A 15,980-nucleotide genomic window follows, 5' to 3' on the forward strand; every position below is an offset into this window, starting at 1 on the left:
GAGAAAGTGCATTATATTCATTAATAAAATAAGTATCTTCATTGTGTGTTAAGAATCTGTGGTTAGGCATTCTTTTTGTTTTATTGACTTTTAATATCTTTCTTCACTGATGAATCCAACTCTATGCACAGGAAATGAACAGATGTGCAATGTTGTCTATTAGCTATCCTATCAGCCTATCAAAATGATCTGAGGCTCAATAACAGACTCTTTTATAAAAGTTTTATAAGTCCTGGTGTAAAACATATGCTATGTCACAAATATAAAGGGTTTCACAAGTTCAGCTGAAGCCAGTTTTGCTGGCTTTTTGCAGAGTAGGCATCTCAGAAGAAGCTCTGTCCAGCTCAGATAATGCCAACACTTTAATTTCACTCACTTTAGTAACCAAGTAAATTATACCAGCTATCCTGAGCCCCCACATTCTCTCAAACTAAATAACCACAACTTTTCACTCTCTTCTACCAGTACATATCATATCCAAAAGGCAGCAATAACAACACATACATTCATTCACTCTCTTTCACATTTCTAATGTATGAGCCTAAAGAATCCTCACAAACAAAGTGGAGTCTCGTTCCAGATCCAAATTTTTCGGGTTTGAGTTCCTCCCTAATCTCAAAAGCAGTGTACTGTGTCACACTGTAGGTTAGTAAACTCTTCTAAAATAAGATACTTGGAAGATAATGATTTTTTTTTTACTGTAAGTTTGTTCTAGGGGAAGAAAAGCTGATAGTCTAGATTCTGATTCAGCAACATCTATGTTAACTGAAACAGAACTGTTATTGAAAACAATCATGAGCTAAAAGTACCTTGCAGAATTTGTCCCTAAAATATACAAATGATAGGAAAAAATAATCCTTTAGACATAAAAGTCTTTTTCTGCTCCAAAAGCACACTGATCTCAAATGAGTTGCGCTGTTTAAACAAGCCTTATTCCTGATCGCTGTGCTTACCTCACTCATCAAAGCAGCAGTTCAGTTTAAGAAAAAGTCTCTTAATACATTAGTACTACATCATTTTTACAAGTATTAGTTAATTAAAAAGTCTCACATTTACTTTTGTTCATGTTCTACACCTTTTTATGGTGTTCTCATTTCCAGAGAGAGGGAAAAAAAAACCCAAACCCCAAATTTCCAACATAAAGTCAGCCTCCTCCAATTAGAATAAAACCATTCCAGGAACCCTAATAACCCTTTGTAACTTTTTCTTGATCAGATTCACAGAAAGCTCCTGAAATTATAGAATCACAGAATGGTTTGGGTTGGAAGGGACCTTAAAGATCAAGTAATTTCAACTCACCTCCCAAGTGGTGAGTTGATCGGGCTGCCCAAGGCCCCGTCCAACCTGGCCTTGAATCAAACTCTGGTGAAGCAAAAGAACAGAGTTATTATTATCAAGCACTTAACGTTGTGTGTAAATTTACTTAGCGCTTTACAAGCAGAGATAAGATACACGCCCCACCCCAAAGAGCTTAAAATCAACATAAGATATGACAAACATAAGGACCGTAAAGAACTGGGTGTAAAAAAGAATGCAAGGGTGAAAGAAGGTGATAACAGACAGTAATCTAAAATGACTCACTTCTATCACATAATCAGACTGCATTAAAGGACCAAGACGCTTCTTTCCCATCCAACAGCAGGTGGGGCTACTGCAGTAGCAACCTCTGCTCGGTGTCGGCTCTCGGACGAGCTGGAGCTCCAGGAGCATCAGGAACGGGAATCCGACACTTCAAACGCGCACCTAGAAAAAAACTGAAGTCTCACTTCAGAACCACGGTACAAATGCCCTGATTTCCCGATGACTTATTACATCATTTCTGTTGGCCTTAGCAAGGTTTATCAAAACTCCAGAGTGGTTTTTTTTTGTGTGTGTCTGGGACTAAAACTGGGATTCAGAAAGGTACAGACCACAGGCTTGTCCCAAATCTGGATCACATCTTTAGTGGTACAGCTCCACTTGCTTGTGACACAAAGTTAGTCTACACGAGCTTAGAAGCACACCTGAATAGCTCCTAAAAATCTTCAGTGCACTTCATTTAGAACACTTGTTGCAGATCAGAGTTCTCTACTTATAAAACAAGGGTCAATTCCATGTCCAGACCATTCCCATTATATTATCAAAGCTGGCAGCACGTAGAAGTGATGTTCAAAATACAACGCAAGAAAAGTCCTAAGGACAAATCTTGTTAGCGACTGAAATTGTTTTATGTCCAAAGATCCTGTTCTACTGGACTGAACGGGAAGAAGCCCTTTTTCAGTAGAGCAAATGAGCACAGAAAAGTGGTGTTCAGTTCAGCATCCAAAAACCACCTGCAAGGATGACAGATTGTAGTTCTAGACTCCACGAAGCAGGCGCAGTTCAGTGAAGTACTGGCTGCCACTGCAGAGCCCAGATGTTCAGTTCAGCTCCGTGGACCTTCGTGATTGTGACAGCTTACATAAGCCATGCCACAGGGTAAAACATGAGAGCCCCAGAGACCGGTCTGTGGCAGGTAGCATCCCTATATCATCGTTCAGGGTCTCGGGCCCAGTTTTCATGCTCTATTTCTACCACTTCTGAGTCAGTGGCAGATTTTTCTGCAACACGACACTCTCTGCCAGTGCTTTGCTTCTTCCAGAGTCAGGCATCATGCAAGGATTTTAACAGTCCCGGTCATCATTTCTCCAGCATGGACTCATACTTCCAGCACTGGAGGGGAAGCATCACTTTGTTCCCATCCCTTCTCTGAAAAGCTAGTTATAAAGTTGCACGAAATAGGAGCCAGTCGTCTCTTTGTTTGCCTAATTTTCTATCTTTAGCCTCTTAGCATTGATTGCATATGTGCTGAGGATGTGTCCAGATGAACATTTATACTGTTCATCCAGAACACTGCCATTAGCTAAAACAGGTGCATCCCATCCGCAGCAGCATTGTACTCAGGAAAAACTGCAAAACCCACTCGAAAAGCAGAGTGAAAATTGTGGTAGTTATTTAATGTGGTCATTGCCAAGTAATAATTCAGTCATTGTGTAATTGTTAACAGCTATCTTGGGGTGCCCCTCCAAACAGCAGTTGCTGCAGTGTCAGCGCACCTTGAGATCTATACACAAGGTCTCTGGAGACTTTATAACTTGGTTGCTAGCCAGTGCTGCTGCATCCTTACTGCTGCTGTTACCTCTGCCAGTTAAATTAAGACAAGCCAACATGCTACAATCACACCTTCACTTTGCTGGGCAGACTATGGAGATAAAGACAGCCCCAAATCAAAAGAAAGTCCCTGATCACAAGTGAGAGGCAGATGCATAAAAGACAGGCCAAACTGTAATTTTTCTAGTAAACATAATAATTCCACTCTTTGAAGAGTGGCAACACAGAACCAAAAGATGCTAAACCAAGCATGGGGGTTAGCCATGTCTCAGATACCACTGAGGCAGATAAAGCTGCTTCCTAACAAGCGCACAGCACCTCTCTGGCCCAGGTTCCCTGCCAGCCAGGCACAGCAGGACAGCAAGTGAGTGTGGAGAACAGTAATGGTAAGAGGGCACTGGTGCCAAGTTAAGGACTTTCTTGATCTTTTTTCCATTGAGTGATGCTACCTTTCCTCACCTTTCCATCACCTGTGTGATGTCCCTACATGCAGGGCCACACACAGCTCCCTGAGCCACAGTGTCTGAGCTTCAAGATGCAGCAGGGTTTTCCACTCATACAGGAAGAAATGTCCAGATGAAAGCACAAGATACCATCAAAGAAAGAACCAAACATAAAGAAAGCACAACTCTTTATTCAGCAATTTTTGCACTCCCAGTAAAATGCCTGGCTAGTGTAGAGGCATTCCACAGGGAGAGGAGGAAGAAGATGCTGTCTAAAAGATGGTGAGTGCTATATGCAGAACTTCAGACTTGCATACAGAATTCTTGGGCCAGTTCCTGCCTCACAAGTTTAGCAAATGTCCTCCCTCCAACAACAATGACCTGTTTTCTCACTGACCTGTTTTGCACTATGACTGCAAAGAGCCTTTCAAATCAGAAGCTCTGACTCTTCCCCAAACCCATTTGTATACCAGGCCAATTTCACTTCCTTCAGCAGGCTTAGTCGCAGTTTGCACTTTGCTGGAAAGTAGAATCAGGCCCACAAATCTTTTGAGATGCTGCAGCAATGCTGAATTAGTCAACATTTTTTCCAGAAGCATCATTCCAACTAGATGCCTTCCCCTCACAGAAGGGCATACTGTTGAATGTGGTAATTAACAGGCAGCACTACAACAAATGCTGTAAACATTAATATGAAATCTTTAGCACACTTTTGGCATCTGCTTGTAGAGGGTTTGTTTTTCATGGAAGACAAAGCAGTGACTGTGTGTAAATTACTCTCATGTCAAGTGCTAAAATGCAATAATGTACCACTCTAGAACCTGCATAGAAATGACTGCTTTGCCATGTATTTTGTACTAAAAGCAGTAACCTAATCATCTGAGTAAAGCTGAATGGGCTGTTATGCATCCTTAGCACAGCTCAGGAGCTCTTATATGTTGTAATCGGCAATTCATATTTCTCACAGAAAGCCAAGATCAAGTAGCACAGAGAAACCCCATCACCCACATTAGATGAATACCTGCAAAGAAGCCCAACCATTACTTAGAATAATGTCTCGTGCTTAGTCCTTGCATCAGTCAAGGCTGCAATACCCCAGAAAAACAGAACTGGTGGTCCACTTTCTCCATCCAGTATGGAAGTTGCTCACTCTAGCTCTGCTGGACTACAAGAAGCCTCATCCATGAACAAAATGATATAGCATTCCTGCCTTGGGACACTCCTAACTTCCTTGTGCACTGCTCCAATACAGAAATTCAAGAAGAGGCCTTTGCAAAGGGGATTTCATCCTTCTCGTAGTGTGTGCCTTGAAGCAGCAGAGAAAAATGTCATAGTCAAAACTTATTCTCTTCTAAAGAAGCCTGGATTTGCCAATGCAACAGTTCTCTTCCCTTGGTGGTTTGTTCTGTTCCTCTAACTCTGTCTTCTGGAGTTGTCAGCACAGGGCAGAGGCTGCCATTAATTACCTGCTGGGGAAATCCCTGCTAGGAAGGGTGAGCTGTGGTTTGAGGACTGGCATAGCCAGCATCTGACATTTTCTAACTGTGGTTGCCCTCACAGGGGAAAGTTGACTTTGGCTGGAGCACTGTGTGTTCTGGCTAACCCAGCTGGCAGACAAATCCCCAGGCGCTCCTGGCAGCATGAACCAGAGCTGCCTAAGGCTGCACTCCTGTATTCAGGAAAGCCTGGGGCAGAGCCACCGAGTCCAGCACAGAGCCCAGCCTTCATTGCCCCCATGAAAGCTCGAGCCAGCTTACAGCAAGGTCAGTGCCAAGGCTCCTGTGCGAAAGGGAATCCAGCTTGTTCAGAACAGCGTTTCCTGTGTCACTGCCAAACCCCACAGGATCTTGGGTCCAGTGTTAGTCATGCTGCTGGTGGTAGTACACATTTGTGGGGTCTGTTGTTGAGACTCTTTGTTCATTCAAGAAAGTCAAGTTGGCTTAATCTTAGTGTGTTAATAGATCTAAATATGGACATAAAGAACTTGAGCATACATAAGCACAATGAATATGAGTCTCTCATTCATTCCTGCATAGTACAGGGTAAATTGCCAGTGCAGCCCTTTCAGCTTACTGGCATCTTTAGACTTGGCCTCACAAAGATTATGTTCCCCACTCAGCAATTCAACCTCTTTCTAATACTTTTAAAACAGAGGAAAGGCCAAGACCCCTACAGAAGATGCCAAAGATCGAACAGTTGGCCCTGAAAGCAGATGAACTGCAACAGCCAGTAAAGCAAACAAACCATGCCAACAGTGGTGCTCTCAGGCAAAGGAGGTACAGTTCTGTTCTGGCATCCACATAACGCAAACAGTTATAAACACAATGCACATCTCTGCAAAGCAACAGCAAGTATCTGCTTGGAAGGAGTCTTTGCTACTTGGAACTTTTTCAGGCTTTCTTGATGCTGTGGTTTTTCTTATGCTTCCCTCACCCTTTAGGTCATCTGGGAAAAATAAATTCATTGGAGCACAGGCTCCACTCTTACTGGACCCCAGCAAGCTGCCTAGAACACACTGGATGATGATTTGTTTTCTTTCTAGCAAAAGAGCACTTTAATTTCTCTCTGAACCATACTAAGCGCACATCAGAAAAAGAGCATTTGCAAGACTGAAATCTCAGCATCGAGCATTATTTAAATTTGTAGGGCTATTTAATGTTCATCACACACTTGATCCTAACAGTGCAAGTGATTTTCTATCAGACCTTTTTTTTTTCCACTTCAACAAGGAAAACTGCCCCTCCAAATATAAGCACTGCTTGTTATTTTGAGGCAGTGAGGCAAAACATACAGCACATAGACCACATTTGGCTTGCTTAGCAGATGTCTACAGATCACTTGATGTTAATTTCAACATAAAAGCTATTATATTTCTGGCCTTGCCCTATTAGTTGTTAAATAATTATTTATGCTTGGCAGACAAATTCGAGGAACCTTGAATAAAGCCCATCAACCCTACTAAACTAACCATATTTGACATAGGAGTTTTCACTCATAGAAGACCCTAGATGTAACGTTTGTTGCATATATGACTCCATTTCACAACCTAAAGGGTAATCCCATATTTATATTTAAACATAAACTGCATATAAGACGTGTTCCAACATTACTTCATAGGCAAGGAATTAGCTTGTCCGGTTCACTGACATTTACGACTGTGTACTACAGCTAGTTTCAGTTCATAACTCAGTTCATCTAAATAATCTCCTACTCACTTCACAGTTCTGGCACTAGTTAACATGTTTTTTCCATATATGTTTTGGTTTTGCCGAACAAGTTTGCTGTATCTGTGATGAGTTAGGAACTGGTGTGCTGCAGCCTTGATGGCTACAAAACAAAACAATAGTTGGAAACATAGACTTCCTTTAATTAATACATTTAAGCAGCTAACTGTTCTTACATGAATGCTATTTATACATGCTCAAAACTGCAATTGTTGTGCATTCTGGCTGAATGGTTTGTAAATTCCAAGTAGCCAATCAACAACTAAACTCAGAAAAGGTATTGAGCGCAAGGCCCTGTATGAAACCCTTTCAACCATATCTTTGGACATTCATACGTTGTTGTCTGAAGAAATTTAGTTGATGTGTCATCCTTTGTGAACATATTTTAGTGTAATTACACTTTTGTACCCTTAACAGAGAAGTTGAAAATTAAATATTTGGGGAAAAAAAAAAGGATTTTTAATGTTTCACTGAGGAGAACTCATTCAAACGCTTATTTCTATTTCATCTGTGTGGTTAAAAGAGCACAGCTTCTCTGTTGACACAGCAGTGTACATTATGTCTGCATTTAAGGTTGTGTGCAGTTTATGATTTGTTCGTGTGATAAACTTAAATGAAAATTAGTGATCCAAAAAGGAGGAAAAGGAATTCATATTGCTTACAGCATTATGCATTTCCTACCCTAAAAGCTGCGCAACATTGTTTTGCAAAGTTGGCAGTTAAACCAAACTCACTAAAGTTACTGAAACACTTTCAGCTGATTTTAGCAGATATTGGACAGATCCCTTTTGCAGTTGGTGTAATTAAGGTAGCTTAATTTCAGCCAGTAATTGTGCTATATATTATCAATAGAAAATGCCTAAGCTTAGAGGCAGTTTCCCCTTTTAATTTCCAAGGCAGCCCCATTCTGCCTCTCCCAGAAAGCCAAGATGCCTACCGAGTGCTGAGTGTTCAGCATTCTTCCGACACACACTCTAAAGCACAGAGGAGTGAGCCTGCAGCACCTCTGCTGCACCTTGCTTTAGAACTTCAAGCTATTTTGCCAGGTCCCAGTATGTGTCAAAATGAGTACCTTAATCCAAGCAGGGAAATCATTGTCAGGTCTGAAGGTTGATGGGTAGGAGGAACCTGGATGCAACCACTAGAACATGTTCTGCACAGCCACAGTTGCTCACAGCCAGACCAGCCTTTCAGAAATCACTGCCGGTGTAACAGCAGAATCCACGGATGTTTAAGGAAGTGAACTGTTACCAGGGCTTCCCATGTCATTTCTCCCCTGGCACAACAGACACAGAACGGTCAGTCTTAACCGGAAACTTGCCATTTAACAATACCCTAAGAAAGAGTTAAGAAAGAAAGTTGCACTCCCCTGGATGCCTACATTGCAGGTTGTTCTGCAGCTATGGTCTTTATGAATCTCTCAGCCCTGTGATGAGCCCCATCTGCACTTGACCTTTGCACATGAAGATTTCAACCCTCAGTTTAATACGATCAACAGATGCGAGGTGTGGATGTTGTTTCACTTCTGCACCCAGGAGGCAGAGGTTGTGGCCAAAAGTAGGGTTTATTGTAGGGTTGGTTTTACAGTTATTATTACCGACAGGCCAATTTCTCTCTGGTGATGTCTGCTGCATGTGATAACGCAATGTTTCCTTGAACATCATGTCATAAACTAGCAAAGGTGAGCAACTGGTGAGGCGGAAAAAGCAAAGAGAAGAGACAGTAAATAAAATCATGCACATCAAATACTATTTATTAAACACATGCTTTTTTGACATATGAATTTGATGTTATAATTTCTTCTGTTTTCTGATAAAATATATCCACTGGTTAAATACAAACTGCACAGCTGGCTAATATAGCAGTTTTTCACATGCCTGCAGGTTCCCTGGGTTTTGTTAGCTAGAAGCAAATAAAAATGAGGAGACTATGTAATGCAGGGAGGAAGGAAACACCTTTGCTAGAGCAGAAAACCGCAATCCTTAAACCTAATGTTAACCCTACATGCGGCATTAACCTAGGCAAATCTTTTCTCGTGCACTCCTTTTTCCCTATGTTGCAAGAATACTGAGGGAAGCTTTGCAATGTCAGCAGTTTCTGGGGTGAACTTTTAAGATCTTCATTTGAGCGACTGTGCCATGAGTTTCATTAACAATAGATACCATTTCACAGACATTCCAAGGTTACTTGTAGCCTTTTCATTTTTAATCCATTGATAATAATATGTCACTCTATGAATAAAAATAATAAATCAAGAGGATAGAGACATGAAGTTTATCAACAAGACCACAGAGAAACAAAAAACTACACCAGTGATGGTCCCAGTGAACTGAAATCTTTTAGTAGACCTAGCAGTGCTGTTATTGTGAATTTTATTTTGAAGTGAGCATGCATTTAATTTGCCAACACATCAGTTTGGCTGTCTCTATAATTCCAAGTCATCTACTATTCCCTTCAATATGATGTGGACTCTAAGAAGAGACCATCCTCAGACAATCACCTGCTGAATAGAGAAATGACAAAGAAATGTCCATTATCTGCAAAGTACCAGAAAGGCAAAAACTCCAGCAGAAAATTAGGTTTGATAGTTTCTGTCAGATGATAAAAAGCCTGACATCATGTATATTTTCTTGGTGCAATTCGTTTTTCCTAGGTAGGCATCCTAGCAGAGTTTTTTTAAAAAAAACTCTAGTGTAAATCAGGGATGTCTGTAGGTCCAAGTGCTGTTTGCAAGGCTTCACAACAAACTGGATTACCCAGACATGGGTACCTTTCAAATTCCTTTCAAATTCCACTGCCATCAATAGCAATTCTTGGCAGGCTGGCACAGCTAAAAAGTGCTATCAGTGCCACCATTGGGTAAAGTACTGAATTGCTAATTCACAGAGAAATTAGAGGAGAAAATATTAAACCTTACAATCTGGGATTTGTAGGCAGGTCTGTAATAGTGGCAAACACCCCTGTACATATACCAGGATTAATTAACACTCTCCACATCTACTATCTCTAGCACAAATAAAGTTGCTCAGTAATTTCAATAATTTTGTTTCCACTCCCCACCACGGTTCTGTTTGAGAAAGACCATGTTTTTATGACGAAGGCAATTCAGTGCTGGCCTAGTGAATAGCTCAACTTGCTTTGGGCACATTTTCCCTACAAACTGGGATCTGACTACATATGTACCTCTGGCTGCCTGCAGAGTCTTTTCTGACTCTCTCCAAATCTCCACTGTCTTTAATCAGGATATTTCCTCATGTCATGGCTGGGGCAGTGCAGCCTTTAGTAATTAGTAACTTCAGCACTGATTGCAGGACCAATACCCACATTCACACTATTTAACCACAATGCAAAAAAATTTTAGCAACAATTTAATACTTCACCAGAAACGCAAAACTTTTACTTAACCTATTTTCTTGTCTGCTTTTTTTATATCTTTAACAAAAGTCTCTAGTTACAGGTTAGAGGCTTTTCTTATTTTCATAACTTCAGGGTCCCAAGGTTACACAAGAACTAGTGTATGTGCAGATCAGCATTCATACAGATTTTTTTTGTTTCTATTGCTTATGACCAAAGAAGAGATAACTGTTACCAGCTCCCTCTGCTATTTCTTCATTTCAGTAACAATACGCTGGCCCTGAAAAGTATTCAGCCGCAGCATGTCTGTTTTGATAAACAAAGCTGGCCTCCCATATTCTCTGTAAATGATTTGAGGAGGTTTACACCTCAGTCCAACTATCTGTGGCTACAATTCTACCCTTTCATGCTCACACTCCATGTTTACAAATGCAAGAACTTGGATTTAAGCACGACACGGCCCTGCAGCGTATCCAAGTCTCTAGACTTTTATGCCCTATATACACTGTGGAATTTGCACTGTGCATTCCAAATTATTCACGACAGAAACATTGAAGGACCACCCTCCCCCTCCCTCTATGTGAATACCAATGAGAAAAATAGCGAGAGATTTTCTTTCCCTTCCTGATAATAGTGAGGAAAGGAAATTTAAAAACAACATGCATGGGGGAAGGGAAGAGAGAGTGGCTGCGAAATGCGAAGACCAGGGGTGTGAGTACATACTTGTATTAACATCTTCCATCCCTGGAGCTGCAGTAATTTGCATGACATTATCTACCTGGGATGTTGCTATGGTTATCACCATACATAAGTAATTACCAGGGCAAATTGCACATACAGCGCACAGATTCATGCTGTCAGAAGCAAAGGATATTTTTATACACTTTAAAATCTAAATGTTTGAAAAAACACTAATCACAAAGATTCCTGATATGAGAAGAACTTTAATACTGCTCCCAAGTTATCTAAAATGGTTGTTAACTATGCTTATTTATGACAGTACCTTAAGGGCCAGCTCGGACCATGCTCAAGTAAGCCAGACACTACACAGGCTTGGTAGAAAATCGGTAGAAAAGTTACCAGTAGTAGTAACCAGAAACTAATCAGCAGAAACAGTAGAAACTCCCTCCCCAAAGAGTTTACAGTGCGATTTGATGAGAAAGGTAGAGAGCAAGAGAAGTGGTACATCACACAGAGCAAACAAGAGTGTAAACTTCATGGTATTGGCATGACTATTTTGCATAGATTATTTTGGATAGATTAAGTCTTAAGTCAAGAAACTTGCTTCTGGCAAGCTAGGCACAAAAAGATGAAAAGAAGAGAAGGAGGAGGGAACGATGTAGACCGCGCTTAGTGTGTGAAAATAAAGCAACAAAGAAAAGGGACATGGTACTGTTATGAAGAAGCTAGTCAGGACAGGACAAAACTAAGTCTCGTCCAAGTGATGGTTCTTTGAAAGTTCCCCCATTTGCCCTCCTACAACTTTTCTGCTTCTGTTTGCAGGCTGGGATCTGATTGTATTCTGATCTCTTAACTTCTAACTTCTCACAAGAGTCGAGATAAAATTTACAAGTCAGCTACAGTTGTACACCCAAGCTGAAGTGAGCAATTAACACCTAGCAGAATTTGACTGAAAGTACAAATACAGATTATCTAATGGTAGATAATCCAAAATAAATTAGACACAGAAAGTTCATTTTGAAATACTGCTACAATTACATTTCCAATAAAATACAGCAGCATTATATACAAACAGCCTGAGCTGCAGTCTATTGGCGTCAGTGAAAATTTTTCAACACGGTAGATGAAGGTCTTCTGTGTCCTAAGGAAAAGACAAGGTTTTAAAAAATAGCGCTATTGCTATGATCTGAGTAAAGCATATTAGGCTAACTGCAGTGTAAAATATTAATCTGTAAAATACACAATAGGTTTCTACTATTTAATTTGAAGTGACATACATTAGTCTCAGATCCATCCAAAACAATCATGTGTTCTGTGGACAGAGAAATAATATAATTTAGTTATTCTGGATTTACAGAGTATAGTGGAATTGAGGAGAAAAATTGATGTATTTTCCACTTCTAGCCACTCTGAAAAACAAGTTCTTTTACTTACTTAGAAATCGTTTGCTTCTCACAGACATTTATCTTTTCCTCCTAGTGATATTAACAGAGTTATAATCAAAGATCACCATTCTCCCTAACTGAGCTGCAGAATACATTTTTTTCAGTGCTGAAACAGGCTCTAGCCCTAGACTTAGGCTTTCATAGTTCTCCCTGGGAAACCACACCGACCCTAAGAATGATGGTCCTTCCCTACTCTCACCACCAGTAAGTTAAGTTCACTTGTATTTCAGCATTGAGCCCTGGAAAACCCTCACTCCCTGATAACGAAGTGCCACCATGAGAGCCTGGACTGCTGAGCTAAATCTACTCTCTCATTCCTCCAGGTTGCTTCAGGGGACTATTAATCATGAGACTCTGAAATGTACTCACGATTTGTTAATGAGAAAACCACTAAGGGTATTGGTGTTTTACCTACTTACATCGGGATCTCAATGTAAATGGAGCCAAGCTCCACGAGGAACTCTATGTGAGCGGGAAAGAAATGAATTTTGCAAAGGACAGAAGAAGAAAAGTATCAGCTCCAGGCATCAGCCAGGATAAATATGTCTTTGCACTATGCAAAGAGAGCTGCACTGTTTGTAAAGATTTAGACAAGGCAGATTTCAAGCTGTTTTGGAGGCTGACTTTTAACCAAGATATATTTGCACTGAAAGAACTATTAGGTGCTACATCACTCTTACTTTCACCATACCCTTTCAAATCAAACTGTGACTCAGTCTTTAGGTCTGAATCTTATTCTAGTTTTAATACAGACCTCAAATGTAAGTAAAAGCACACAAAAGTCCTTACTTAGAAAGCTACACTGTAATGCCAACAAGTATTTTGGCGATTTTAGCAGATGAGACTTGAAAAACATACTGAGAGATGGTATGCCCTGAGAAGAGTTTTGCCACTGAAAGCATGACAAGAACAGGTATTAGCCAGCAGGCAGTCCGAAAACATGCCATACCTTAGGGACCATTTGCATGACCTCAGGAATGGCACAATTAATGATGTCCAGAAATACTGACTAAGACACAAGATATAAATGTATCCTCCTCAGGATAAACACAGGCTGAAGATAAGGGAGGATATGAAACAAGTCATCTCAGGCTTTATCCAGGTAATGGGACTCACATTGTAGCTGTAAGTATATTTCATACAAAATAGATTGTTGACTGTAAATATGTCAGTGAAAGTGAAAGTAAATATGTGAAGAGCAAAATGCAAGATGGAAAAAGTGAGATAAATATTGCTAGATTCAGGGGAAAATGCTATAAACAGTAAGCAAAGCTCTTTGATTTGCACTGTTTTCCAGCCCATAAAACCCTAATATCTGCCAGTGTTTCATTAAAAGCTTATAAACTACCCAGCATGCCTGCTGCTGCATAAATGTATTGCTAAAAAACATTGTCGATGTTGCAGACCTGGTATTTTGCAATCTTTCAAAGAAATCTTATGTGTATACAACTCAGACGCATTACTGAAAGAAGTGTGGATTACGAAAATAGCACCTTAAACTGTAAGCCTAATTGATATTAGTCATTCAGTAGCAGTAGGTTTCTCTCAGCAGAGATGTTCAGTGTAATACTACTAAACCAGAAAATACCAGTACCTCAGAAAAAATTATTCAGTATTTTAAGAAACAACTGTTGTGGATAAAGGGTTTAACAGAAAACTTCTACCATTTTGTGAATAAAGTAAAAGGAATAAAAGACATGAGTTTTCATAGAGGATTGAGAATTTGAGGTGTTTGATGAGGTCACAACAGCCCAGCAGCAAAATCTATGAACATTAAATCCAGTGATACAGAAATCTGTCAACACAGATTGACTGGATCAACAACTGCTTTGACTGAACATGCAGTCTATTCTCAGCATTAGAATCTAAGACTTTGGCCCTCTAAGGACAAGCAATGTCAGTATCTTCCCTTTTCCACAAAAAGTCATATCGTATCAATCAAATTTTTATTGTTATTACCAATGGTCTCAAACAAAGTCTAGAGAGATCAGAACATTCGCGATTTCCTATCTTTCATAGGATCACCACATTTCAGGGCTCAGTCACACTGGAATCCAAACACAGGGCAAAATTAAAATGTTCCGATGGCCAGAACCCATTTTCCTGAATCAAACCCTCCCAGTGTCTGTAAGCTTTCAAATGAACGTCCCATGTATACACTTATCCATATGCTCTCCTATTACTGAGGCTTTTCTCACAGAAGCAGCTCCAAATTGTTCTGACAACAGAACATATAGATACATTTCCCACATCCCTCAAATAAATTCATATTCCTCTGCTTCTAAGATCAAACATCAAGCAACAATGATGGGATGAATGAGCAGCTAAACATACCTTTTACCCGTGCGTGCAAATTAACTAGTAGCACACTCTAGCACGACAGATCATGAAGGTAAAAACTCAGCAGCTCAGCACAGCCCCACCTCGAAAAACATTAGAAACAATATTACAGACATAGGAATCAGAGACATGAACATTAGAAGACTGAGATGCAAAAATGCTCTACCTGAATTATTGCACAAATATGAGATTGCTGAATACATTAACAAAAGGTTTGTGTTACGGGTATATGCTTAATAAAAGCAAAAAAACTAGTAAAAGCACTGCGTCTCACTAGCTTTTTAAATTCAAACACAGTTAGTATGATGAGCTGAACATTCTCAAGCTATGCACATCACAGTTCTTACCACACCAGCACTGAAGCACTTACTCAGCTGAGGACGAACACACACACATCCTAAAGGGCAGCTTGTATCACCAAAGCGAACAGGATGCATTAGTGTTTCATTCTGTCTGGACTTAAGTAACAAACCAACACATTTGACTATTCAAACGCTTGAAATCTGCTACTATTGCCAATGGTTCAGAGGCAAACCCACCCCTAGCCCTGCATGGCTGTCCTTCACATGTTGCATGAGTCACACAAGGCAGAAAAACAGCAAATGTGGAAGCCTCTGAGACCACCTTTTTGCTGTCTTTGCAGCCCAGCCCTGTGCCCAGAAAGGTTTGGCCACACATGAGGTTTAGCTCTAAAGGATGCCTGCCAGGGTAACAACAGTAGAAGGGAAGCTGTGGTCGTGTTCAACATCTTCCCCATCAGTGTCAGTGGCACAGCCACAGACCACATTGTAAACATGGTTTATATACCCTGTGGACCGGGCTGCCAAAGCAGACGTTGCAATTTCAAAGAGCCTCACCTCCAAAGTGACAATGGATAGACAAGCCCCACTGGTGATGCTTAACTGTACAGTTTGGTCATATAGTTTAAAGCAGGGCCCCTTAGCAACAGGATCATTAACATACAACATGTTCCATACAATGACAATTCTCCCTAGCAGCGAATAAAAGATGTACTGTAGGAAAAGGAAATGCATCCAGTGCAAATTTCAATTACTGCCATCAAGAGACTTTTAGAACCTCGAGCAAAATAAACTGTAATTTAAGAAGAAAAAACCCAACAAATCACAAAATAAAACTCCTGCTGTTTTCAAGAGTTTGCTTGTGTTGATACCTTAATGTAACAGTTAAGGGTAAAAGTAACAGTTAAAGCCACCTTGTCACTATCTACAAGTATCTGAAAGGAGGTTGTAGTGAGATGGGCATTGGTCTCTTCTCCCAACCAATAGGATGAGAGGAAACAGCCTCAATTTGCACCAGGGGAAGGTTCAGTTTGGAAATTAGGCAAAATTTCTTCACCAAAAGGT

At 40.4% G+C, this 15,980-nt stretch overlaps 1 long non-coding RNA gene across 1 annotated transcript; it reads right to left on the reverse strand.

The window, feature by feature from the left end:
* Positions 1–1,187: 1,187 nt before the first annotated feature.
* Positions 1,188–14,728, reverse strand: LOC128852322 (uncharacterized). The gene is made up of 3 exons (XR_008450083.1): positions 14,611–14,728; positions 1,582–1,743; positions 1,188–1,362 (listed from the first exon to the last, which is right to left on the reverse strand). It is a non-coding gene; the product is annotated as an uncharacterized LOC128852322 (long non-coding RNA).
* Between the last annotated feature and the right edge of the window lie 1,252 nt (positions 14,729–15,980).

Source organism: Cuculus canorus, chromosome 5 (assembly GCF_017976375.1).
Source record: "Cuculus canorus isolate bCucCan1 chromosome 5, bCucCan1.pri, whole genome shotgun sequence".
NCBI lineage: Eukaryota > Metazoa > Chordata > Aves > Cuculiformes > Cuculidae > Cuculus > Cuculus canorus.